Genomic DNA, 18,846 nt, shown 5'->3' on the forward strand with positions numbered 1-18,846 from the left:
AGATAGATCGAGAGTCCATTGTTAGTCTAGATCTAGACCAAATTAAGATACATGAATGCTGTCGCACAGCACTGAGTCTCGTTGGACTAGATCTATACTTTCTTACAAATAGATCTAGACCTAGTGCATGAGATTATGAAATTATGTTAAAATCAAATGAAATAAGATTCGGAAATAAAAAGATCCAGATTTTTTTTTTTTTTTTTTGGGGGGGGGGGGGGCAGACATGTGAAAAAATTTAAAGAAACCTAAAATTTAGAAAGCGAGGGCCAGAAGCGACCAATATTACCTAGGGCCGTTTTGTGCATTTTCTAAAGTAAAATTGAAGGATGTCATGCAATTCTCTTTTTGATGAAGGTTTTTACATTTCAGCTCTTACCCAAACCCCTCCCCCTATACATACGGCCATGAAAAAGATCACTTCTTATTATTGTTCTCTCTTTTGTTTCACAAACAGGTTGAGTTTGAAGAACAAGAAAAAACAGTAGAGGTCTACCTATATGGTTCAAGATGATGATCATAAGGGCATGCATCATTTTGCAGATTCTCATCCAGGTATAAAACTTAAACTAACCCATACAAAATTACAGATACATTACATGCATTGAATGTTAACCATGTTTACATTAAATAAAAATAATCCGAGCCACAAAGAGGTAGGATCTGTAATTAATATACACTTCTAAGATATACAGGCTCTTGAGTCTAAATTAGAAACAATGCCAAAAGTTATGTACCTTGGGCAAATTTCTAAAATAAGGTCATGTCCTTGATCTACTAGTAATTAAATGGCCTTTTTATTTCCTATTTGTTTATAAACAAAGCAATATTTATTTTTCATATTTTACAAATTCATTTTATTCATTCTTTAGTGTGATATTCATATTTCATATTTGTAGATTTACGATTTTTTAAAAATCTTGTTATTATACATTTTGTCCAATAGGATGATGCAGTTTTACAATTTCCATGGAGGTGATTGATGATGATAAATAATTGGTGAAGTAGGCCTAATAGAACAGCGACTAGACCACAAAGAGAAATACAACCTACAGCAGTTATATGAGTGAGTTAATTAATTAATATCTTTAATAATGGAGGTTGTTCACATTTTTTTTTGCAAAAAATAGACCTGCCTTTAAAAAACCCATTTCAATTTTGTTTTTAGATTATAGTTAGTGTCGTTTTTAATCACAGATCAAAATATTCTGTGCAACAAAACATCAACTTTAATTATGACTATTTATATAATTTACATATTAGTAGAGCGGATTAGCTCCAAAAATCACAACAATTGTGCAAATTTTGACTAAAGCATAAAAATTTCACAAGTATTAGTATATGCCATAAGATTTATTTTAAAGATGGGAGGTAAATTTATAAATGCCATTTTCGACCGTTGCCATGGCAACGGATTAATTTCTCCAAAACAACATACATTCCCATATAAATGGTAAATAAACATGATATAGATGACCAAAATTATAATTTTCAGGCTCTCAATTGAATACATATGAAATTTAGAAATATCAAGATAGTTCCAATTGGTCCGTTGCCATGGCAACGGCTTGTTTTTGCCCAGAAAAATAAACATTTTGATAAAAAAAAGTTGTAGAATATGATATATCTTTAATTTTCCCTAATTTTACAGTGCTTAACAAAGATATTTTGGCAGCTAAATGTGTAAATTACATCTCAAGCCATTGCCATGGCAACCAAATAACATCTAATTTACAAAAATAACATGGTTGTCAAGACACTGGATAGGTGGAAAATACAATTGGAATTGACGTAATCTGTATGCTTAAGTTTCGACCCCCTCATTTAAACAAAAAATACAAAATTGTTCTTCAGGAGTTCTTTATAAAGATAAAATATAATGTTGCTTTGGAAATGCTTGAATCAAATTTAAAAAGGAACAATTTTACAAAGAGCCCGTTGCCATGGCAACAGCTTATTTCCCTCTAGAAAGGTAAAAATATTGATAAAAATGTAGAATACATGTACGGTATGATCATCATTCCATTTTCCCTAATTTAAAGGTACTAATCGAAATATGTTTGTGACTAAATTTATAAATATAACATCTTAAGCCATTGCCATGGCAACCAAATAACATCTAATTTTTAAAAAAAAGTGGATGATAAGGTTAAAAACAGGTGAAAGATACAATGAATATTAACTTAATGTGCATTCGTAAGGTCTGACCTACTCAACTAATTTAGGGGAAAATAATACAGTCAGTGTTCTGCATGAACTAATTAAAATGATAAACATTGATGTTGCCTTGGTAATACTTGAATTCAACGATAAATATCAATGTTCCAAATGGCCTGTTGCCATAGCAACGGATCATTTACCCAAGAACAGTAGCAGTTTTGATTTAAAAAAAGCACTGTATAATCTGATTTTTCTTTCATTTCCCTTAACTTTAGGGTAAGAATAGATATGTTTGCTGTTAACATGCAAATAACATATAAATCCATTGTCATGGCAACCAAATAACATCTAATTTGAAAAAATATAACATGGTTGACATGATAATGGACAGGTGGAAAATGCAATTTATAACAATTAACTCAAGGTTTGACCCAGTCATTTAATTTTGAACAAAGATTAGTGTTTCGCATTAGTTCATTAGAATGATGAAATTTGAGGTTGCCTTGGTAATGCTTGAAGTTAATGATAAATATCAATGTTGCAAATGGACCGTTGCCATGGCAACGACTCTTTTTTCCCAAGGAAAGCACCAAATTTGATCGAAAAACAGTTTAAAATCTGCATTTTGTCATAAATTTCCCCTAATTTTAGGGTGCAAAGCATAGATATGTTTGCTGTTGATGTACAAATAACTTAAGCCATTGCCATGACAACCAAATAACATCTAATTTCAGTGGCTTAATTTGGTTTCTATGCGATGGTTTTAAGGGTGAAGTAGTACATTGGGACTAGTTACAAGGACAGCCAGTGGTCTGACGTGTCCAAAACCCTAAGACGGCTTCCAAAAATGGAGTTTGAAATGGCTGTTGATATATAAATGGACATATAGGTAATTTCCTATCAATCTGAGATATATGATTTTGGTGTCTAGACCATGGTTTCAATGGTCAAATAATACACTATGACAAGTTGAATGGACAGTCAGTTGTCCATTATATAAAAAAATCCAAGATGGCTTCCAAAAATGGAGTCTAAAATTGCGGTTGCTGCATTAAAAAAGTAGTTTGTTTGATATCCTGGAATATGTTTATGTCATGGTTAAATGGGTCAAATAATACATTAGGACAAGTAACAAGGACAGTCAGTGGTCAAGTTTGTCCAAAAATCCAAGGTGGCCTCCAAAAATGGAATAGCTCCTGTTACTAAGAAATGGACATATTTCGGGTAATATATGCCAAGGGCATATTATTTTGATATCTAAACCATGGTTTTAAAAGTCAGTAAATACATGTACATCATGTACATTGGAACAAGTTACAAGGACAGTCAGTAATCCAGTGTGTCTAAACATCCAAGATGGCTTCCGACAATTGGAGTCTAATCGGAGTCTGTTACTTAAAAATTGACATAGTTCATTTAAAATCCACCAAGAAAAAATTATTTTGGTGTTCACACTTTGGTTTCAAGGTTTAAAAAATATGTTTAGACTGGTTACAATGATATCCAGTTGTCAATTTTTTCCTAAAAATCAAAGAGGGTTTTCAAAATGGCATCTAAAATGACTTATATCACTCAGAAATTATCTGAGTTCATACAACATCAACATTTGAGAAACATTGTTGGTGTCTACACTGTGGTATGAAGGGTCCACTATTACATTAGGACAAGTAACAAGGATGGTTAGCTATCAATTTTGTCCAAAATCCAAGGTAGATTCTAAAATTACATCAATGGGTGCTGTTGCCAACTCTCACCTGCTTGCATTTTGAATGTAGGCACCAAAATTATTTCTCACAAGTGGATATTACATCCACTTCAAAGTAACAGTCGTCATTTTAGAACCCATTTATGGAAGCCATCTTGGATTTTCAGGCAAAATGGACAATTGTAACCAGTCACAAAGTATAATTTGATCCTTGAAACCCTAGTGTAGACACCAAAATAATATCCCCAGGTGCCCATTTTTTAGTAACATTATAACCCCCATTTTTCAAGCCATCTTTGAATTTTTTGACACAATAATGACACCTGACTGTCCTTTCAACTTGACCAAATGTACAGTATTACTTGACCCTTTAAATACTAGTGTAGACACAAAAATCATATCCCCAATGTATATTATTAATGAACTATATTATGTCCATATTGAAGTACCAACAGTCAATTTAGACCCTATTTTGGAGGCCATCTTGGATTTTTTTACATACCAGTCCACTGACTGTCCTCGTAACTTGTTCTAATGCATTAAACCATGGTTTTATGATTATGGTTTAGACATCAAAATCATATTCCCCAGACAGATATTGAGCAAACTATGTCCTAATTTATATTTGACTCTTGAAAATATGGTTTAGACACCAGAATCACATCTCACAGGCGGATATAGAATGAGCTCTGCCAATTTTTAAGTAACAACAGTCAACTTTAGACCCCATTTTGTAAGCCATCTTGCGTTTTTTAACATACCAAACCACCGACTGTCCTTGTAACTTGTCCTAATGCATTACTTGACCCTTTAAAATATGGTTTAGACACCAAAATCATATTCCCCAGACAGATATTGAACAAACTATGTTTATTTGTAAGCAACATTAGACATTGTTTTATATCTTTTTTGGAAGCCATCTTGGAATTTTGGACACACAAGACCACCGACTGTCCGTGTAGCTTGTCCTAATGTATTATTCGCCTTTGAAATCATAGTTTAGACACCAAAATCATATCTCACAGGTGAATATAAAATGAGCTATTCCACTTTTAAGTACCAGCAGCCATTTTATAATTATTTTTGGAAGCCATATTGGATTTTCGGACATACTTGACTGTCGTTGTAACTTGTCCTAATATTATTAGACTCTTGAAACCAATGATTTAAAGTCAAAATCACTTCCCCTAGGCCAAATTGAAATGAGCTACGTCCGCTTTAGGTATCAGCAACCATTTTAGATTCATTTTTTTGAAGCCATCTTATGTTTTTGGACATTCCAGACTGCACTGGTTGTTCCTGTAACTTGGCCCTATGTACTATTGATCCTTGATATAAATAACCAATGAATAAAAAACAAATTAAAGCCATTTTATCAAGTGATGGATGAGTTGTGGATTTTTAGCCTACGGCAGCCAGTGAGGGCACCATCTTGGATTTTCCTGTTACCCTGGAGTACTTAATTTTTCTTTTCAACCTTTCAACCAGTAAGGGTATTTTTATAAGTCTACTTATCATGTAAAATTAGCAGTGAATAGATTATACTTCATGTTGATTAGATTCATAATTATGTTAATTTAAAAATTATCACAGTATTTCAAAATCTTCGTCAAAATCTGTAGTGTAATTTTCAGGGGTCCAGATATGATGTATTGAGTAAAATTTATTTTTAAAAGTTGTCAGCTAGCCCAGCGAAAGAGTAAAACTTTCGAAATTTTTCATTTTTTTTTTACAAAAATAATTTTTTTTTAAAGATTTTGGGTATAGTATTCGTAAAATAATCATATTTTATCCATCTCTCTTTCACTTTCTCTTTATTTTTTTCTTGGTAATGATTTTTTTTGGGGGGAGTAGGGTTGCAGAATTTCCGGGAATTTTCTTGATGGAATCTTTTCATGGGAATAAACGGGAATTTGGTGGGAATTTTTTGAATTTTCAGCAATTTTCAAGAAATGATGGGAATTTTCAAAAAGTAACAATTTTCTGATATATGCAGAAATTAAAATGCGTACGAGCAGATGATACTTGATAATTCTTTGCCATCAAATTTCGAGCCAAGTATTATGCTAAAACAGTCAGACAAAGCAAAATTTTAATGATTTCCATGTAAAAGTTGATTTACTGTATTTACATTGATTAGGAGCTCAAGACCATGTCAACTCCTCAGATAGACTTTTGATTTTGATTTATCAACGCCTATAATCCCCTTATATATTGATATGATGAACGGCCTTAAAGCACAAATCACACCAAGACGCTTTCTTCAAAATGGCAGCCTGCGAATACTTTGAACGAAATTGACCAGCCTCGAAATTAGAGTTTCGGGAATTTATTTGAGCCCCAAAAAGTCTGATATGATTTTTGTAGGTCTTATTTCGATGCCATGTATACACAACAAAAAAAGTAAGTCCCCCCTTGAACAAACATCAATAATTTCCGAACCAATACGAGTTTTTGATATATTTTTACATGAGCGTGTAGGTAATTTTATAAGCTACCCTCTGAGTAAATGTTATGTCCGTATTTTAAGTCATGCTATAGTGAGCACCGTCAGAAGGCAAAAATGTCACTTTTCAAAAGTCAAAAGCCAAAAATCATGACTTTGATTCCATTTTATTGGAACTGATTCCACATTCTCATCATGAAAATTAGTCAGAGGGCTTGTAAAAGGTACTTTCTAAAAGCCGATACAATTTTTGGGCTAAATTTCACGGTTGAATAAACCAAATTTGCTATAATAGGATTTTTTACACATTTTCATCAATAAAAATGATAGATTATGATGACAGTTATTTTTGGGAAGAGTATCTTGAACAATATTCATCGTTTCACGGTTCAATGAACATTTATTGAAAACAAAAAATACGATTTTCAAATATCATAGGCAAGTATTGTTTCATTTTGGTAACTGAAACTGATCTTTTATCAACTTTTTCGTTATGTTCATGACCAATTAATATGCTTCAATGATTCAAAGGCGTTTAATTAAACATTCACGCTTGAATGAACATGTGGAATGTGTTTAGCTCTTTTTTACGTTATTGGAAAAAATACACTTTGTAACTATGGATATCTGTCACAAACCTCCTTGCATGGTTGATTTGATTTGATTTTTAGGAAAATCCCAATTTTAAATGCATCAGTGAGCACACAATATTCGAAAATTATGCAAATGAGAAGAAAGTTCAAGGCCTTGGCCCCACTTTGTGCCGTATCGAATTGTTATTTTGGTGTGCGCGCCTTTTGGATAGTGTTACTTTGAAACCATGTGCGAAGTTTCATGAAATAACTGTTGGCAGAAGTAACAAAAACCGTCCATGAAACAAACCCCTTATATCATCTTTGTTAAAATGTTGACTTCCTCTCTCATAGACTTGTGTACATTATGGGTGCATATGTTTAAGAATAAGTAACCCCTTATTCAATATGGTGGAACTTTTTTTCACGGCTGTCTTTAGCAATGTCATTTTGCAGTAATGTTTATCAACCTATGGGCAGAATTCTGTGCAAAAATGAAATCGATTTGTTTGTTTACGGATGAGTGAGCACGCATCAAAGTGGGAAAATGGGTATTTTCAATGTCACAGACTCATTTTAAAGGGTAATAAGGTGAATATTGGGGGCAAGTTCGGTTTCAAATGTCACTCGAATTGCTGTTGTTTTTATCCTCCATCATTTCTATCACCACACACTTTCCGAACTTTAACATTTTCATGGTTGAGCGAGCACATTCGAAACTTAAGAATGAATACTCTTTATACTGCATAAATGTATTCTTTTCCTAACAATTTCTCATGATCAGTTTAATTTATGGACGAATCAGTGGTGGATCCAGAATTTAAAAATGGGGGAGGGGCCTATAATCGGGGGAGCCACCAACATTCTCAAATTTTAATATGACCTAACAAGTTATAGAGGATACTACCAAAAACCCCTATGATGGTACGTCACAATACAGGGGCCGCGGAACGGTTTTCAAAGTATGGGGGAGGGGCTGAGCCAAAAGTGGGGGGGGGGGGGCTGACCCATGCTAAAATCACAATCGTATGGTTATTTTTACATTTTTGTACATGCTTTTGGAAAAAAAAGTGGGCCCCCACCCCGCTTCCGCGGCCCCTGCGATATTGTGCTCACTCAACCATGAACATACGATATCAAAATTGTGTGTGGAGTGGCTAAATGATGGATAGTAAATCAGCATAACACCATAAAATTCACCTAAAAACAATTTTTGCCCAACTTTGTATTTGCACAATCTGAAAAACGACTCTTGTGACTTTCAAAAATGGTCATTTTTAATTCAATCTTTAATTACTCATGCATGACCCAGCCGATCAATCTTATTTTTCTCTAGGAGTTGCGTAATGAGTGTAGAAAACCACCTACGAAATATCATATCTCAAATTAACTCCGTTCAAAAGTTACAGCAATTTGATTTAGGGGGGACTTACTTTTTTTGTTGTGTAATGAAATAAGATGGTGCTTATCATTTAGCATATTTATGTTCAGCCCTCAAACAAGGGAAAAGGAAATAAAATAAACATTTTATTTTTATCAAAATTTGTACTTTTAAGGGCGATTGGCAACATTGATATTTATCATTATGTTCAAGCATTACCAAATCAACATATCGTAAGAAATCATGCATAACACTTAATGTGATTTTAAAATTAAAAGAGGTCAAACCTTACGCATATTAAATTAATTTTATTGTACTTTCCACCTATCCATTATCTTGTCAGCCATGTTATTTTTTGGTAAATTAAATGTTATTTTATTGCCATGGTAATGCCTTAAGATGTTATTTATACATTAAACAACAGAGATGTACGTGTATGTTTGGCACCCTAAACTTAGTAGAATTGAATAGAAAATAAAATTCTACAAGGTATTTATTATCAAAGATGGTATTTTAGGGGGAATAAAATGACCCGTTGCCATGGGAATAGAACACACATTTGTAAACATTGATATAAATAAATTCAAGCATTACCAAGGCAACATCAGTTTTTATCATGCTAATGAACTCATGCGGAACACTTACTGTATTTTTTGTTCAAAACTTAATGACTGGTCAAAGTCAAACAGCAAGCATATACATGCTTAGCTCCCTAAAATTGGGGCAAATGAAATAAAAATCAGATTTTACAATTTTTTTGTTTATCAAAGATGATACTTTTCTGGGGGGAATGAGCTGTTGCCATGGCAACGGGACATTTGAAACACTAATATTTATCATTAAATTCAAGTATTACCAAGGCAACATAATTTTATTATTCTGATGAACTCATACAGAACTCTTACTGAAATTTTTGTTCAAAATTAAATGACCGGCCAAACCTTTCGCATATTGAGTTATTTGTAATTGTATTTTCCACCTGCCCAAAATCTTGTCATCCAAATCACTATTTTTTTGTATTAGATATTATCTGGTTGCCATGGCAATAGCTTCAGATGTTATTTATACATTTTGCATCAAACATATCGATGTTTAGCACACAAAGATTAGGGGAAATGCAAGAAAAATCAGATTCTACAGTCCCTTTTTTAATCAAAACTGGTACTAAATGATCTGTTGCTATGGCAACAGGCCATTTTGAATATTGATATTTATTGTTGAATTCAAGTATTACCAAGGCAACATCAATGTTTATCATTATAATTTAGTTCATGCAGAACACTGACTGTGTTATTTTCCCCTAAATTAATTGAGGTGGTCAAACGTTACGCATTATGTACATGTTAATTTTTATTGTATTGTTCACCTGTTCATAAGCTTATCATCTATGTTTTTTTTTTTTTAATTAGATGTTATCTGGTTGCCATGGCAATGGCTTAAGATGTTATATTTATAAAATTTAGTCACAAACATATCTCGATTAGTACCTTGAAATTAGGGAAAATGGAATGATGATCATACTGTACATGTATTTTACATTTTTAGCAATATTTTTACTTTTCTAGAGGGAAATAAGATGTTGCCATGGCAACGGGTCCTTTGCAAAATTGTTTCTTTTTAAATTCAATTCAAGCTTTACCAAGGCAACATTAATTTTTATCTTTATAAAGAACTCCTGCAGAACACTTTCTGTATTTTTTGTTCAAATGAGGGGGTCAAATCTTAAGCATACAGATTAAGTTAATTACACTTGTATTTTCCACCTGTCCATTGTCTTGTCAAACATGTTATTTTTGTAAATTAGATCTTATTTGGTTGCCATGGCAATGGCTTGAGATGTAATTTTACACATTTAGCAACCAAAATATCTTCGATAAGCACTGTAAAGTTAGGGGAAATTAAAGATAAATCATATTCTACAACGTTTTTTTAATCATAATTTTTACTTTTCTGGGGAAAAACAAGCCGTTGCCATGGCAACGGACCAATTGGAACTTTCTTGATGATCTTGAATATTTCTAAATTTCATATGTATTCAATTGGGAGCCTGAAAATTATCATTTTGGTCATCTATATCATGTTTATTTACCATTTACATGGGAATGCATGTTATTTTGGAGAAATTAATCCGTTGCCATGGCAACGGCCGAAAATGGCATTTATAAATTTACCTCCCATCTTTAAAATAAATCTTACGGCATATACTAATACTTGTGAAAGTTTCATGCTTTAGTCATAATTTGCACAATTGTTTGGCTAATCCGCTCTACTATATGTTGATTCATATATTCATATTTATGAGAAATCTCTGAAATTTTTTCATAGAGTACATGTAGTTATAATGGAGAGTGGTTTGTAAACTGCATAGAACAGGTTTAAAGTGATATGCTTTATAGAAGTACAAGTTTATAATTAGTAGAAGTAAGATTTCCTGTTATGTGTTGAAGAAACATATGTATAGTCTCACTTTTCTTAAAACATTTATGTTTTATGAATCACAACAATTTTAATTTAAATTCATTGATTTTCTTTCTCTATTTTTTTCAATCTGCAGGACTGGTGTAACAGATGTTTTCATTCAAGAAATCCAACAATTCAATATTGAAGAGTCTGACTTAGGAACCACTTGATGAAGATGGAAAAGGTTTTTTTTTTCCAAGTTCAATTTTTCAACAACAACAAAAAAATTATTATCACAACCCCAAATTCATGACGTATGAAATTTCTTGTTGATTTTCATTAAAACTGGTTGCAAAAGGAGAAGCTATAAACATACAAATAGGAGCGGCGGAGTGAAGTTGAAAGTGGGGGGGCATAGGGAAATGCTGTATTACGTGAAATTTTTAAAAAGTTGCGAGCGAGCAAAATGTTGACATTTTTAAAAAGAAAATCTAAAATATTCAGAATGATATATATTCACCCTTTTCTCTTTTTTTTTCTTGGTCGTGATTTTTTTTTTTTTTTTTTTTTTTTTGGGGGGGGCAAGAGTCCTTCAAGCCCCCCCCTCCATCTGTATGAAATTGCTTATATACCCCCACTCATGAATTATTAAACTTAATGCACAAAGGATTTCCTTCACAAGTATATTATCGAAATGAGAATATTGTTTTCTTGTTTCAAAGGGCAATCGTCATGGTGACCATAAAACTGGTCCTTCTCAGGTGAAAGGGGCACAGAACAAGTTCTTTATGAGCACTTTCCTTGGGTAAAAGGGGGCAGTGATTCGAGAAGGGGCACTTACAAGAAGGCGAGGGGGCACTCTTTAACACATGAAACGGTCCCTCAGATGAAAGGGCACAGAACACGCATTTTGGGGTAAAAAAATTGCATACAAGGAAGAGCACTTGGTAACACCCAAAACAGGTTCTCGTCAGGTGAAAGGGACACAGTACACGTTCGTGAGGGGGCATTTTTCTTGCATAAAAAGGCACTTTTCAGTGCTTCAAGAAGTAGGGGGAACTGTGCCCCCACCCCCTCCCCAGGATCGCTGCCCCAGCATACAAAAAAAAATCTTTTGGTTCAAAGTATTAACATACGCTTAAGAAAAAGGTCAAGCTTAATCCTCTAATAATGTGATATTTTTAATGGCTAATTAATAAAATTCACCACTAACCAGAAAATTCCTTTATGTCTTTCATTTGTGTTCATATAGTATTTGTACAGAGCTAAAATGAAAGGGATTTTGAATTGGATAAATTCAAAATGAGATGAAGATCGAGAGAGGGAAAGAGTGATGAGAAGTGGGTTGAAGAGATGAAAAAGAAATGGAGGGGCACATATGAAGAGATAATTTAGAGGGGGGTGGTAAGAGAGCTAGAATGTGGGAAGTAGGAACAAAAGGGGTGGAAGAGAAATAAGACGAGATTTATGGAAACCAGGAGACAGATAATAAGTGGGAAAAGAAGAAGGAAATATATGAAGAGTTTAGTTGCAAAAGGGGTTAGGGCCACTTTGGACCATTCCAAGAAAATAATTTTTATTTTATTCTCCCATATTGCAATATTCTAATGCGAAACTGAATTTTCATGATACCCTACCATAAGAACATAAAATTGGGTATAAAAGATATCTACTTGTCTTCATATTTTTTAAGATATTATTTTCCAAAAAAAGTTTGTGTGGACCTAACCCCTTTTGCAACTAAACTGAAATGGACCTAACCCCTTTTGAAAAAAGGTGATTTTTATTTGCCATATTAGTTCACTTTTTAATAGGAATTTCAACTTTTCTATGGTATCATCTTATATAGCTACTAAAAATCTATACATTAAGACATAAAAATCAAGTTTGATGAAAAATGGAACTACCCTTTTTGAAAATGAGCTCTACATATGTAGGAGAAAGGCGGCACAAAAGAATTTTGAGTGGGAAAATGATTAAATGAAAAAAAAACAGAGTAAGAAATGCTGGAGAATAAAGGGGACAGGAAACGTATTAAACATGATAAATTGGGGCCCGTTTCATCATGAGTTACAAGTATGGTAACTACGATTTAGGGATGGCAAAAGCACTAGAGACCTCTTTACCTAATCACGACTTGATCTACTCTTTTCATCTTCCCTTTTGGAATTATCAAAGGCCTATAAGACGCAATACAAACAATGCTTTGTTTTTAAGTGATATCGCTTGTGATATCGATACTTTATAGAGCGCAACGTGTCGTCTCAGATTTGCGCTTGCTTGATTCGCTGAATCCTTCGCGTCACGAGCGCGTAACAAAATGAATACATTAATGAATTTGCCAAGTTGACCTTTGTCATTGCGCTGATGTGCGTATTGTCTAATACACGTACAAAACCACAGTTGACGAGGGAGCATCGTACAAAATTAATATTAATGAGGGCTTATTTTAGCTTCTAATGGATTAAACAAAATGGCGGTAGCTTCGGGGGCTTGGTTAGAACATTGGAAAAAGGAGCTGCCAAACACAAGCAAATCACAATTTAAGATTTTTCTGGCTTTTACTACCATCTGTTCGGAAAACAAAGTTAACATTTTCCCGACCATGCATCATTCATATTTTATGCTTAAGGTCTCATATGGAAGTAGAAAATATTCAAGTTATGTAAATTTGTTTTCCAAATAGATAGAAGTAAAAGCCAGTAAAACTCACTTTAAAATCGTAATTTGCTTATTGCAAATGAATATTTGGGAGCACCACTTCCCAATGTTCTAACTCAGTCATAAGTGCAATAAGATCATTGAGGTGGACTTTAAAAGAAAAAAGAGAAGCATATCTTTCCATTGATATATATCACATAGAGCAAATTAATGAAATGACATAAAAAAATCTTCACACAATCATGGTTTAGTTTTTTTCTGAGACACACTTTAATAAGATTGTATACTTGATCCGAAAAATAAGTCAGAAAAAATCTTGGAACTGGCAGGATTCGAACATGTCATGCATTGATTATCAGACAGTGAGTCTGCAACCAGGCCATCACTGGTTCCATGGCACAGTCATGATGATAAAAGAACAAATACAGCAGTACCTCTGATATTTAATCTGACTTGCTTTCATAGTCTGCCGTGGATGATGGGAGTGAATTGTTACTCACGAATTTTGATATTGTAATAATTTTTGGCTTGCATCCAGTAATTTGTAAGATCACAACAGATAAGTTATGTTGTGTGGAAACTGCAGTATTTGAACGGAACTCTAATTCAAGATACTCACCACAATTTGTCTCCCATCGTTGGTTATTACTGAGACAGTGTCTTTGAATAAAAATGGGTTAAGGATCTGTCAAGTTGATGCTGAAATAACAGAGGGCTTGTGCCTACACAGTATACAAAGACAAATTACAGGCACATCACATACATCAAGGCTCCACATTAACTTTTTCTGGTGGTGGCCCATTCGGGCCACCAAAACCTTCAAATAATTTTTTTTGGTGGCCCGATATTAAAGTTTGGTGGCCCGAAAAAAATAAAGAAAAACATTAAAAATGAATAAATGGGTAGAAATGGTTTAACCACAGTAAAAAAAATGAAAGAAAGTAATAAAACGGCAAAAAAAGTGTGAGAAAATTCCTTCCCTCTATTTGCCAAAATGTTGGAAAAATTCACATTTCATATTAATGAAATGCCTTCCCAAAGTATTTACTTTCTCAAGAGTTGTTTAAGAAGTCATTTATGAACAAGAAAGAAAGTAACTGTCTGTTTATTTTTGGCTAGAAAAGACACAGCTTCGAAAAAAACCAAGTAACAACATTCATACAAATGCACACGTGGGACTGTGATGTACTCACCTATGTGTTTTTATGTGTATTATTTTCATTTGGAAATCTGTCTTTTTTAGTCAAAAGAGAGGTCATGATTCCTCTTTTTAATGCTTGCAAATAATCAGGATACACCAGATTTTAGCAAAAAGGTCTGTAGAAGGGCATTTCATTGGTGTAAAATGTGACTTTGACTTTGACTTGGATTTTCACAGTTCTGTGGAAGATTTCTTGGCAGCAACATTTCGTATTGCAGCTCCCTGAGTCTGAATAGGCTGCTAACGCACAGCTGCTTCAAGCATGCAAAGCTCACGCCAGCCGGCTAGCGCGGCCAGCTGGATAAAAGCTACTTAATGCTATAGCGGTAGGCCAACTTTGTGTGTAGATCACCAAAAAGGGCGCATGACGAACTGGCTTGCAATTTGAACTGTAGAAAGTTGATAAATGCGTGCAAAATGGGGAGAAAAATTGCGCTATTCTGAAAATTATTGGTTGCCCGATTCGGGCCACCAAAACTTAATATTTTTTCAATAATGGTTGCCCGAGGTGAATTTCTGGTGGCCCCGGGCCACCGCTAATGTCGAGCCTTGCATACATACTTGCCAACTCTCCTGCCTTAGGCGGTAGTCTACCGCTTTTAAAGGGGAAGTTCAGAGCTGCCAACCACACTTCAACAAAAATCCTATTATTTAACCCCAAAAATCCTATTTTTAGACAAAAAATCCTATTCATACCCATCGTGTACTTTCCTATCATACATCTCATTATTTTGCTGTGCCAACTGTAATTTTTACATGTATATTATGTATACGACAGGTTTGAATAGGATTAGGGGGGGTAAATTCATAGGTTCTTCATTTTATAGTAACATAATTACATGCATGACTGATAGGTTACCTCATTTACATGTGGGACCCTGATGCAGCTGCTGATGTCGCTGCAATCCTACTGTCTGGAAACATGACCTTAACAAGTTGGGTAAAATGATCCGCCGTTGCAAAGGGCAAGTTATGTTCTATAAAAAAATTCGCCATCAGCGTCTCCGCTCTGATAACAGAAAAATCTGTTTTTGTCCAAAATGTAGCAAGTGTTGTCACGTTTTTCATGGCTTCCACAGCTTGTCGATGCTTCTGCCGACTTAGGTGCAAGCTGATGTCCTTCGCACCGCCATGCGATATCGAGAAGTCACATGCACATGCCGTACATCGAGCGGTGTAATCGTTCTTCTTGCTGGCCACTATGCATGGCCACCTAGTCGTATATTCGGATAGGAATGTTTGTCTCCGTGATGATCCAGATCCTTTCGATGCCATGATGAATATTACAGAATTAACTCTCTTTGTCCGTTGTTCACAATATGATCACAGACACAAACGACGACGGTGCTCAAGACGAGTACGAGGCCGGCCGGAGCATGCGGTATCGTCAGCCAGGCCAGCGCGCTAGTACCGTACCGGTAGCTACACAGTGAATTTAGCTTCGCACCAAAGATGTAAAGCGCCGCGAGATTCGCACACAGTACATGCATAAGCATGCACGCGCGCACACATGAGTCCTGGATTGGCCATGGCTGCGCTAGCGCTGGGAACATCGTACTTGCCTGTTGTGCACACACACAACGTAATACCGCGCTCGCTATATACGAGCGCGGTATTACGTACGTAATGCCAATGAGATATACACACACATAAAACACGGATGCACATAGCTATATTTTCGTAAAATCGTATTTTATTTAGAAAAATCGTAGTGTCGTATTTTAAGTGAAAAATCGTACGGAATACGACAAAATCCTACTATTTGGCAGCTCTGGAAGTTCACCCTGACAAAAAGTTTATTGTAAAAATAGTGTAAAAAATAATAAAAAATACTGCTGAAGGTTTGAGAAAAATTCATCAAAGAATTAAAAAGTTATTAGAATTTCAATTACTTGATTTGTGACGTCATATGCGAGCCGCATTCCTACATAGCGAATGGTAAAAACGAATGGTAAAAAAAATCAATGAAATGTCATTTTCTCAGAAAATTGAAAATGGTTTTCACTGTACCTTTTGTATATCAATAGACAAATCATTTCACTCCTGATCATGAATAGAAAACAAAATTAAGTCATCAGGAACTATACAAAATTTGAAATTCATGCATTTTATATTACATAACATATGGGGCAGCTGCTCGTTTATGACGTCAGAAATACAAAAATTTGAACTCTAATAACTTTCTTAATCTTTCACGGATTTTCATCAAACCTTCACCAATATTTTAAATTATTTTTTCTGCTATATTTACAACAAAGTTTTCTTCAAGGTGAACTTCCCCTATAAGCATTTTTTCCAAAAAAATAAGATTAAGACAATACATATTGCTTTAAGTGTTTGAGTGGATTTCGTCATCAAAGCTAGAAATTCAAAGGCACGTGTTTTGCTTGGCATGTTCATCTGATTTTAAACATGGCGGATGATGCCAGAAAGCACATTACAAGAGTCAACGATGAAAAGTGTGCCGAAGCGCTTACCAACACCAAATTGATATTTTGTGGAGGTTCTGATGCAATTAGAGCACAATTTCTCTATAGAGGAGGTGCCGTGGCCGAGTGGTCTAAGGCGCCTGGCTACGCATGAAAAAGTCCGGGGTTCGATCCTCGGCCGCGGCAGCTATGCCTAGTCTTGAGGACGCAATGATGATCACTTTTAAAATAATGAAATATACTTCTTCATCATTGACGTCTTGACACTCTTCCCATAGTAGCAGAAGAGAAGGACCAAAACAAAGATGGATTTCCCTCGGAAATCCATCTTTTGAAACAAAAATCACTTGAATTTTATGAATTTCATTGATTTTCACACCTTCCTACGCCTAATGCGTAGGAAGGTTTTAAAAATTATAATATAAAAATGTGAAAAAATTAAGGTTTCTTACCTAACTGATGCCGAGTAGACCCCTCGATCCACATGTAAACAACGTTGTAAACATGTAAACAAAGTACAATAGCGTCGACCCTTGAACTGCTTATGTATGACGTACTTCCGGCTAGCAATGCTGTTTTGACGAACAATTTATAGATAAAAATGATTATTTCACAAATACTAAAATTTATTACGTGATTATAAATAATTATTAGTATTATACTAATTATTTATAATTACGTGATGAATTTTAACATTTGCGAAATAATATTTTTTTTCTATAAATTATTCATCAGAACGGCATCGCTAGCCGGAAGTACGTCACACATACGTGGTTCAAGGGTCGACGCTATTGTACTTAGTTTGTTTACTTGTGGATCGAGGGGTGTACTCGGCATCAGTTAGGTAAGAAACCTTAATTTTTTCACATTTTTATATTATAATTTTTAAAACCTTCCAACGCATTAGGCGTAGGAAGGTGTGAAAATCAATGAAATTCATAAAATTCAAGTGATTTTTGTTTCAAAAGATGGATTTCTGAGGGAAATCCATCTTTGTTTTGGTCCTTCTCTTCTGCGACTATGGAAAGAGTGTCAAGACGTCAATGATGAAGAAGTATATTTCATTATTTTAAAAGCTATGCCTGTGAGCAAGGCATTTATTCTACAATGCTCTTTTACCTGCTTTAAAATAAATGGAAATGCTATATGCATTGTTGGTAACTAGGTGTGAACTTGTTTAAAAAAAAAAAATAAAAAAAAATCGTAACAAAATGGCCGATCGAGACTGGGGTAGAAGTAACCCAGGGAGCTCCCGCCCGCGCGTTTCCGTTTTACACCCTGGCGAAGGCAATCTCCGCAAAAATAGCTAGTTTAGCTACAAAGCGACTAGTGAAGAGTCTAAGTTTGTTTACATTATCAGCTGGGCGCGCTATGCAAAAGTCCGCACCGAAGATATCTGCAGAATATGTGCAAATGCCGCTGATCTGAGCTTATACTATTGCAGCTGAGCTTAATGCTATTGTAAAGATGGAAAGGAATAACGATGACCAGTAGATATATTATATTCGACTGTGAATTAGATGGAGTTAGAATGATAATAGGAAACATTTATTTTCCAACAAGGAACAAGGCAAATGAGCAAATAGATTTCCTGAAAAAATCAAAATGTTTTATCTCAGTCATGTATAGGTGGTGATTTTAATATGATATTAGATGATAAATTAGATCATATGGGGTCAACCATACAGGTGAAATCTAGATTTAATACAGAATTTTTGGAGTTCATGGACAAATTTCAAATAATAGATATTTGGAGGAAAAGATATTCAGGAAAACAGCAGTTTACTTTAAGACAGAAGACACCACCTATTCAAAGTAGGCTAGATTATTGAATATCAGACGAAGTTGAAACATTGGTGTTGGAATATGACATTTTACCGTCTATAACTCC

The 18,846-nt window shown here is 34.5% G+C and overlaps 1 long non-coding RNA gene across 1 annotated transcript; it reads left to right on the forward strand.

Annotated features, from left to right (window-relative positions):
* Nucleotides 1-498: 498 nt before the first annotated feature.
* LOC135153692 (uncharacterized) lies at nt 499-11,074 on the forward strand. Its single transcript, XR_010293198.1, has 3 exons — nt 499-555; nt 947-1,066; nt 10,819-11,074. It is a non-coding gene; the product is annotated as an uncharacterized LOC135153692 (long non-coding RNA).
* The last annotated feature ends 7,772 nt before the right edge of the window (nt 11,075-18,846 follow it).

The sequence above is a fragment of the Lytechinus pictus genome, chromosome 3 (assembly GCF_037042905.1).
Source record: "Lytechinus pictus isolate F3 Inbred chromosome 3, Lp3.0, whole genome shotgun sequence".
NCBI classification, from domain to species: Eukaryota; Metazoa; Echinodermata; class Echinoidea; order Temnopleuroida; family Toxopneustidae; genus Lytechinus; species Lytechinus pictus.